The sequence below is a fragment of the Trichechus manatus genome, unplaced genomic scaffold (assembly GCF_000243295.1).
Source record: "Trichechus manatus latirostris isolate Lorelei unplaced genomic scaffold, TriManLat1.0 scaffold00033, whole genome shotgun sequence".
NCBI classification, from domain to species: Eukaryota; Metazoa; Chordata; class Mammalia; order Sirenia; family Trichechidae; genus Trichechus; species Trichechus manatus.
The window spans coordinates 6,944,641-6,953,358 of NW_004443969.1; the positions used below are offsets into that span (position 1 = coordinate 6,944,641).

The 8,718-nt window shown below is 39.6% G+C and overlaps 1 protein-coding gene across 1 annotated transcript in view; it reads right to left on the reverse strand.

The window, feature by feature from the left end:
* NCKAP5 (NCK associated protein 5) overlaps nt 1-8,718 on the reverse strand; it is a 739,553-nt gene that overhangs the window by 695,015 nt on the left and 35,820 nt on the right. The gene's annotated exons all lie outside the window — the stretch shown is intronic.

The following is an 8,718-nucleotide window of genomic DNA, read 5'->3' on the forward strand; positions in this document are numbered from 1 at the left end:
AATTTGAGTTCCACACCCCACCTTTCTCCTGCTCCTTCATGGACTCTCTGTTCTATTCCCTGACAGGGCGGTCATTGGTGGTATCCAGGCACCATATAGTTCTGGTCTCAGGCTGATGCAGTCTCTGGTTTATGCAGCCCTTTCTGTCTCTTGGGCTAATATTTTCCTTGTGTCTATGGTGTTCTTCATTCTCCTTTACTCCAAGTGGTTGGGACAAATTGATGCATTTAGATGGCTGCTTGCAAGCTTTTAAGACCCCAGACGCCACTCACCAAAGTAGGATGCAGAACATTTTTGTAATAAACTTTGTTATGCCAATTGACCTAGATGTCCCCTGAAAACATGGTCCCCAGACCCCCACTCCTGCTACTCTGTCCCTCAAAGTGTTTGATTGTATTCAGGAAACTTCTTAGCTTTGGTTTAGTCCAGTTGGGGTGACTTCCCCTGTAGTGTGTGCTGTCCTTCCCTTTACCTAAGATAATTCTTGTCTACTATCTAGTAAGTGAATAACCTCACGCTCCCTCCCCACCCTCGTAACCACCAAAGAATGTTTTCTTCTGTGTTTAAACCTTTTCTTGAGTTCTTATAATAGTGGTCTTATACAATATTTGTCCTTCTGTGACTGACTAAATTCACTCAGCATAATGCCCTCCAGATTCCTCCATGTTGTAAGATGTTTCACGGCTTCATCATTGTTCTTTATTGTTACGTAGTATTCCGTTGTGTGAATATGCCATAATTTGTTTATCCATTTGACCCTTGATGGGCACCTAGGTTGTTTCCATCTTTTTGCTATCATGAACAGTGCTGCAATGAACATGGGCGTGCATATATCTATTCGTGTGTCAGATCTTATTTCTCTAGGATATATTCCAAGGAGTGGGATAGCTGGATTGTATGGTACTTCTTTTTCTAGCTTTTTAAGGAAGCGCCAAATCAATTTCTAAAGTGGTTGTACCATTTTACATTCCCACCAACAGTGTATTAAGTGTTCTGGTCTCTCCACAACCTCTCCAGCATTTATTATTTTGTGTTTTTTGGATTAGTGCTAGCCTTGTTGAGGTGAGATGGCATCTCATTGTAGTTTTGATTTGCATTTCCCTAATGGCTAATGATCATGAACATTTCTTCATGTGTCTGTTAGCCGCCTGAATGTCTTCTTTGGTGAAGTGCCTGTTCATATCCTTTGACCATTTTTTAATTGGGTTATTTGTCTTTTTGTTGTTCAGGTTTTGCAGCATCTTGTAGATTTTAGAGATTAGACGCTGATCAGATTTGTCGTAGCCTAAAATTTTTTCCCAGTCTGTAGGTTGTCTTTTGACTCTTTTGGTGGAGTGCCTTTTGATTTCTTGACTGCTGCTTCCTTGGATGTTGATTGTGGATCCAAATAAAATGAAATCCTTGACAACATCAACTTTTTCTCCACTTACTGTGATGTTGCTTATTGGTCCAGTTGTGAGGATTTTTGTTTACTTCATGTTGAGGTGTAGTCCATACTGAAGCCTGTGGTCTTCGATCTTCATCAGTAAGTGCTTCAGGTCCTCTTCACTTTCAGCAAGCAAGGTTGTGTCATCTGTATAATGCAGGTTGTTAATGAGTCTTCCTCCAATCTTGGTGCCCCATTCTTCTTCATAGAGTCCAGCTTCTCAGATTACTTGCTCAGCATACAGATTGAATAGGTATGATGAAAGGTTACAACCCTGACGCATACCTTTCCTGACTTTAAACCTCACAGTATCCCATTGTTCTGTTTGAACGACTGCCTCTTGATCTATGTACAGGTTCCTCATGAGCAACATTAAGTGTTCTGGAATTCCCGTTGTTGACAATGTTATCCGGAATTTGTTATGATCCACATGGTTGAATGCCTTAGCATAGTCAATAAAACACAGGTAAACATCTTTCTGGTATTCTCTGCTTTCAGCCAGGATTCATCTGACATCAGCAATGATATCCCTGGTTCCTCATCCTCTTCTGAGTTCAACTTGAATTTCTGTCAGTTCCCTATCGATATACTGCTGCAGCTGCCTTTGAATGATCTTCAGCAAAATTTTACTTGCGTGTGATATTAATGATATTGTTTGATAATTTCTGCATTTGGTTGGATCACCTTTCTTGAGAATAGGCATAAATATGGATCTCTTCCAGTCAGTTGGCCAGGTAGATGTCTTCCAAATTTCTTGGCATAGATGAGTGAGCACTTCCAGTGCCGCATACGTTTGTTGAAACATCTCAATTGATATTCCATCAATTCCTGAAGCCTTGTTTTTCGCCAGTGCCTTCAGTGCAGCTTGGACTTCTTTCTTCAGTACCATTGGAAATGGTTGAACGTCAACCAATTCTTTTTAGTATAGTGACTCTTTGTATTCCTTCCATCTTCTTTTGATGCTTCCTGTGTTGTTCACTATTTTCCCCGTAGAATCCTTCACTATTACAAATTGAGGCTTGAATTTTTTCATCAGTTCTTTCAGTTTGAGAAATGCCAAGCATGTTCTTCCCTTTTGGTTTTCTATCTTCACCTCTTTGCAGGTGTCATTATAATACTTTACTTTGTCTTCTTGAGCCGCTCTTTGAAATCTTCTGTTCAGTTCTTTTACTTCATCATTTCTTCCTTTAGCATTAACTACTCGATGTTCAAAAGCAAGTTTCAGAGTCTCTTCTGACCTCCATTTTTGTCTTTTCTTCCCTTTCTTTTTAATGACCTCTTGCTTTCTTCATGTATGATGTCCTTGATGTCATCCCACAGCTCATCTGGTCTTTGGTCATTAGTGTTCAACATGTCAAATCTATTCTTGAGATGCTCTCTAAATTCAGGTGGGATATACTCAAGGTCATACTTTGGCTCTTGTGGACTTGTTCAAATTTTCTTCAATTTCACCTTGAGCTTGCATATGAGCAATTGATGGTCTGTTCTGCAGTCAGCCCTGGCCTTGTTCTGACTGATAATATTGAGCTTTTCCATATCTCTTTCCACAGATGTAGTCATTGGGTATAGGGACTTCTAACCACCAAGAAAGCAACACTAGGAGCAGAATGCGTCCTTTGGATTCAGGGTTCCTGCGCAGAGAAGCTCCTAGACCAGGGGAAGATTGGTGACAAGGACCTCCCTCCAGAGCTGACAGAGAAAGCCTTCCCCTAGAGCTGATACCATTAATTTGGACTTCTAGCCTACCAGGCTGTGAGACCTCCACGCATCTGTCAGTTTGCTGTACTGTGGAGGCTTGCGTGTTGCTGTGATGCTGGAAGCTATGCCACTGGTATTCAAATACTAGCATGGTCACTCATGGCAGACAGGTTTCAGCTGAGCTTCCAGACTAAGACTAGGAAGAAGGACTCAGTGGTCTACTTCTGAAAAGCATTAGCCAAGGAAAACCTTATGAATAACAGCAGAACATTGTCTGGTATAGTGCCAGAAGATGAACCCCCCCAGGTTGGAAGACACTTATAATACGACTGGGGAACAGCTGCCTCCTCAAAGTACAGTTGTCCTTAATGATGTGGATGGAGTCAGGCTTTCTGGACTTTCATTTGCTGATTTGGCAAGATTCAAAATGAGAAGAAACAGCTGCAGATATCCATTAATAATCAGAATGTGGAATGTACAAAGTATGAATATAGGAAAATTGGAAATCATCAGAAATGAAATGGAATACATAAACATCGATATCCTAAGCATTAGTGAGCTGAAATGGACTGGTACTGGCCATTTTGAATTGGACAATCATATGATCCACTATACCGGGAATGATAACTTGAAGAGAAATGGTGTTGGATTCATCATCAAAAAGAATATTTCAAGATCTATCCTGATAGGATAATATCCATATTCCTACAAGGAAGACTAGTTAATACGACTGTTATTCAAATTTATGCACCAACCACTAAGGCCAAAGATGAAGAAACTGAGTATTTTTACCAACTTCTGCAGTCTGAAATTGATCGAACATGCAATCAGGATGCATTGATAATTACTGGTGGTTGGAATGCAAAAGTTGAAAATGAAAAAGGTTCAGCAGTTGGAAAATATGGCCTTGGTGATAGAAACGATGCTGGAGATTGCATGATAGAATTTTGCAAGACCAATGACTTCTTCATTGCAAATACCTTTTATCACCAACATAAACATAAACGGCTATACACATGGACCTTGCCAGATGGAATACATAGGAATCAATTCATTTTAGAAGGTACACAGGAATAAATCTAAAAATGTGAAACACCTTTATAAAGAGTACTCTGTTAGAGATCATGAAAGAAGAACTAAGTAAATAGAAAAACATATTATAGTGATGGATTAGGAGACTCAATCTCCCCACTTAATCTTTAAATGTGAAACATTATCAATCAAAATCCCAGCAGGTTTATACATTAAACTTCACTAGCTGGTCCTGAAATTCTTATAAAAGAGAAAAAGTCCAAAAATAACCAAACAATCTACTTAAGGGTGACTCCTCTAACATTCCAAAAAGGGTCAGGCTTCTTAAAATACAGCCAGGTAATTAAACAGGTAAGTGAGATAGGTAAATGGACTAAAGGGGCAGGAAGAAACCCTAGAAACAGACCCATATCAATCAAAAAGCTGAGAAACAGTGTATCAGTGTAGTTTTAATTTGCAAATTCTAATTATGAGTGAACTTGAACGTCTTTTCATATGTTTAAATCCACTTTCATATCGTTTTTTGAATTGTTCATGACCGGTCCATATTTGTATTGGGTTTTTGGCATTTTCTCCTAAACTTTACAGTTATTTTTACATAAGGGAAAATGCCAATTAAAAATACACTGAGATACCATTTCTCATCTATCAGAATGGAGAAAATTTAGAAATTTCAGAACTCATTCTGTTTGGAAAAACTTGGGGTAAGCAGTCTCATACATTTTTGGTGGACAGAGCCCAGGTGATGCAATAGTTAAGCGCTTGGCTGCTAACTGAAAGGTCTGCAGTACAAACCTTCCATCCTCTCCATGGGAGGAAGAAGTGGCAATCAGCTTTGGTAAAGATTACAGCCTCAGGAACCCCTGGGGCAGCTCTAATCTGTCCTATGGGGTAGCTAGGAGTTGGAATTAAATCACCAGCAATGGGGCTTTTGGTTTACAACCATTTTGGAGAAGAATTTGGTAATATACACCAAAAACTCCATTTGCATTTACAATTTGAGTGGGTACACCTCCAACAATACAAAAATATATAAGCGCAGTTACTCATCGTTACATTGTTTATATTGTAAATTGTTGCTAAAAACTGCCTCTAACTTCCCTTGCTGTCTATACAGTCCTGTTTTATCCTTCTTTTATGGCTTGTCTTATCTCTCAGGTTCGCATTCTAAACTACCATTCAACTTTGTAATCCTTCGTTGAGCAGCTTCTGCACTATTTTATAGATAGTAGTGCTGAATAAATATTTACTGATTTGGGGGGTGGGGCCAAGATGGCTGAGTAGTCAGATGCTTCCGGTGGACCCTCTTACAACAAAGACCCAAAAAAACAAGTGATTTGATTATATATGGCAATCTGGGAGCCCTGAACATCAAAGGCAGAGTTGAGGAACTGGACTAAGTGTCAGGGGGAGGGAGAGACGGTTCGGAAGTAGCGAGGAGTTACCGTACCTGACCCGGCGGGGGCCTGAGCACTTTAGGCCTGATCAGCTTGTCGGTGAGTGGTGAGGCAGGCAAGCAAACATGCAAGGGAGGTGCGTTTTCCACGCCACGAGAGACCCAGCTGCTGAGAGTCTGCACAGCCACCCAGAACCAGTGACAAGCAGTCCTCATCGGCAAAAGATAAGTAATTTCCTATGGCCTACCACACAGAACAAAAATACCCCCCTTAGGAGAGGGTTGACATGTCATGGGGTTGTTAACCAATATCATAAAACAATATGCGTACTGACTGTTTAATGAGAAACTATTCTGTAAACCATCACCTGAAGTACAATAAAAAAAATAAAATTGCCAAAAAAAAAAAAAAAACCCTTAGGGAAACACCGTTCTCCCAATTACCTCCCCGCTCCCTGTTCTGCATTAGGTCCCAGAACGGCTTCAGCAATTGCTGAGTCCCCTGGGCTGGAAGAAAGATCCGTCACACACCCTGAGCTGTTCTCCTGGACTTGGAGAGTGAACAAACTAACAAATGGGAAAAAATAAACTGCCAGCTCGCCTAAGCCAGGAACCCAGGGTAGGCACAGCTCCTTTGCCTAGGCACAGGCATAAGGGATCCATGGACACTGAGTGTCTTTCCCCCTGCATAGACTTGTGTGGGCCCATCTCAACAGTGAAGGCCCTCATTACTGCAGTACAACAGGGTATATACCAGAACTCTAACTTCAACTCTTTCAGCTGTGAAGTGGCAGGTCCTTGACATCTAACACTGCTCTGCCCATTAAGCAGGGTCTTCACCTACCCACATAGGGGCCTGAGGACTGGTGGCTCCACCCACGCCACCTAGCCACCTGTGATAGGGGCCCATGAATAAAAGGTGCTCCCCAGTCCTTACTGCCAACAGCATTAGCTGCTCATATTCTGGCTGCAAAACCCACCCACCTACGCGCTCTAGGGAACAGGGACACGCCTTCCTCCTGGACACTCAGGGGCGGCTGTCAGTGCCCTGTCTTGCTCAGAGTGTATCCCCCTGCTTCAGCCAGATGCCTGTGACTACACCAATCACCCATGCCTGTCTGGGATTGTAAGTGAGAGCCTACATCACACACTTGGTGGCTATCTACCTGGGCACCTGAGCTGAATCCATACAGGAGAAGAGGGTGGACTCCTGAGCTCACATACCTAGTAACAGATCTAAGCATCTGGTAACAGAACATTAGAGCTTCAAAAGTGCCAATAATCAAACTAGCTCGTATGAGCAGCCTATTTTGGCATATCAAAACAAAACAAGAAGTTAGGACACAGTAAGCAAACATAAAATAAATATAATAACTTATTGATGGCTCAGAGATAACAGTCAATATCAAAACACATAAAGAGGCAATCCATGATGGCTTTAGTAAGCTCCCAAAATAAAGAATCTAGAAATTTTCCAGAGGAGGAAAATTTCTTAGAATTACCAGAGGCATGAATACAAAAGATTAATATACAGAACTCTTCAAGAAATTAGGAAGGAAATTAAGCAAAACACAGAACAACTAATAGAGGAAATTAAAAAGATTACCGAAGAGCATAATGACAAATTTAACAGGCTGAAAGAATCCACAGAGAGACAGCAATCAGAAATCCAGAAGATTAACAATAAAATTTCAGAATTAGACAACTCAATAGAAAGTCATAGCAGTAGAATTGAGGCAATGAAATTCAGAATTAGTGAGAATGAAGGTAAAGCACTTGACACCAACTTATATGAGGAAAAATCAGACAAAAGGATTTAAAAAAATGAAGAAACCCTAAGAATTATGTGGGACTCTATCAAGAGGAATAACCTATGAGTGACTGGAGTACCAAAATGGTCAGAGAACAGAAAATACAGAAAGAATTGTTTAAGATTTGCTGGCAGAAAACTTCCCTGATATCATGAAAGATGACAAGATATTGATCCAAGATGCTCATCAAACACCACATAAAGTAGATCCCAAAAGAAAGTCACCAAGACATATTATAATCAAACTTGTCAAAACCAAAGATAAAGAGAGAATTTTAAGAGCAGCTAGGGATAAACAAAAAGTCATCTACAAAGGATAGTCAGTAAAAATAAGCTTGGACTACTCAGCAAAAACCATGCAAACAAGAAGGCGATAAGATGACATATATAAAGCTTGAAGGAAAAAAACCGCCAGCCAAGAATTATATATCCAGCAAAACTGTCTCTCAAATATGATGGCAAAACTGGGGTATTTCCAGATAAACAGAAGTTTAGAGAATTTGCAAAAACCGAACCAAAATTACACAAAATACTAAAGGGAGTCCCCCAGTTAGAAAATCAGTAACATCAGAAAACAACCCAGGACTAGAACACAGGACAGAGCAACGAGATATCAACCCAGATAGGGAAAACACAAAAGTAAATCAAAGCTAAAACACTTAAAATAGGGAAACAGATGTCAATATGTAAAAGATGACAACACTAAAACAAAAAAGATTTAAAAAATGTAGACATAAATTTTTCATATGGAGAGGAAGTCAAGGCGATATAAAGAAATAAAAGACTGGTATAAACTTAGAATAATAGGAGTAAATCTTAAGGTAACCATGAAGGAAACTAGCAATCCTGCGAGTCAAAATAAAAAACAAGAAAAATATAAAGACTCAGTAAATACAAAATCAACAACAGTGAAAACGATGAAAAGAAAATACATAAAGAAAAACGACTCAGCACAGAAAATTAAATGGAACAAATAAACTGTGAACAACACAATATAAGACATCAAAATGACAGCACAAAACTCATACGGATCAATAATTATGCTGAATGTAAATGGACAAAATGCACCAATAAAGAGACAGACAGTGGCAGATTGGATAAAAAAAACATGATCTGTCTATATGTTGCCTACAAGAGACACACTTTAGACTTAAAGACACAAACAAACTAAAATTCAAAGGATGCGAAAAATATATATATCAAGCAAACAACACTCAAAAAAGAGCAGGAGTGGCAATATTAATCTCTGAAAAAATAAGATTTAAAGTAAAATCCACCACAAAGGATAAGGAAGGACACTATATAATGATTAAAGGGTCAATACACCAGGAGGACATAACTATAATAAATATTTAC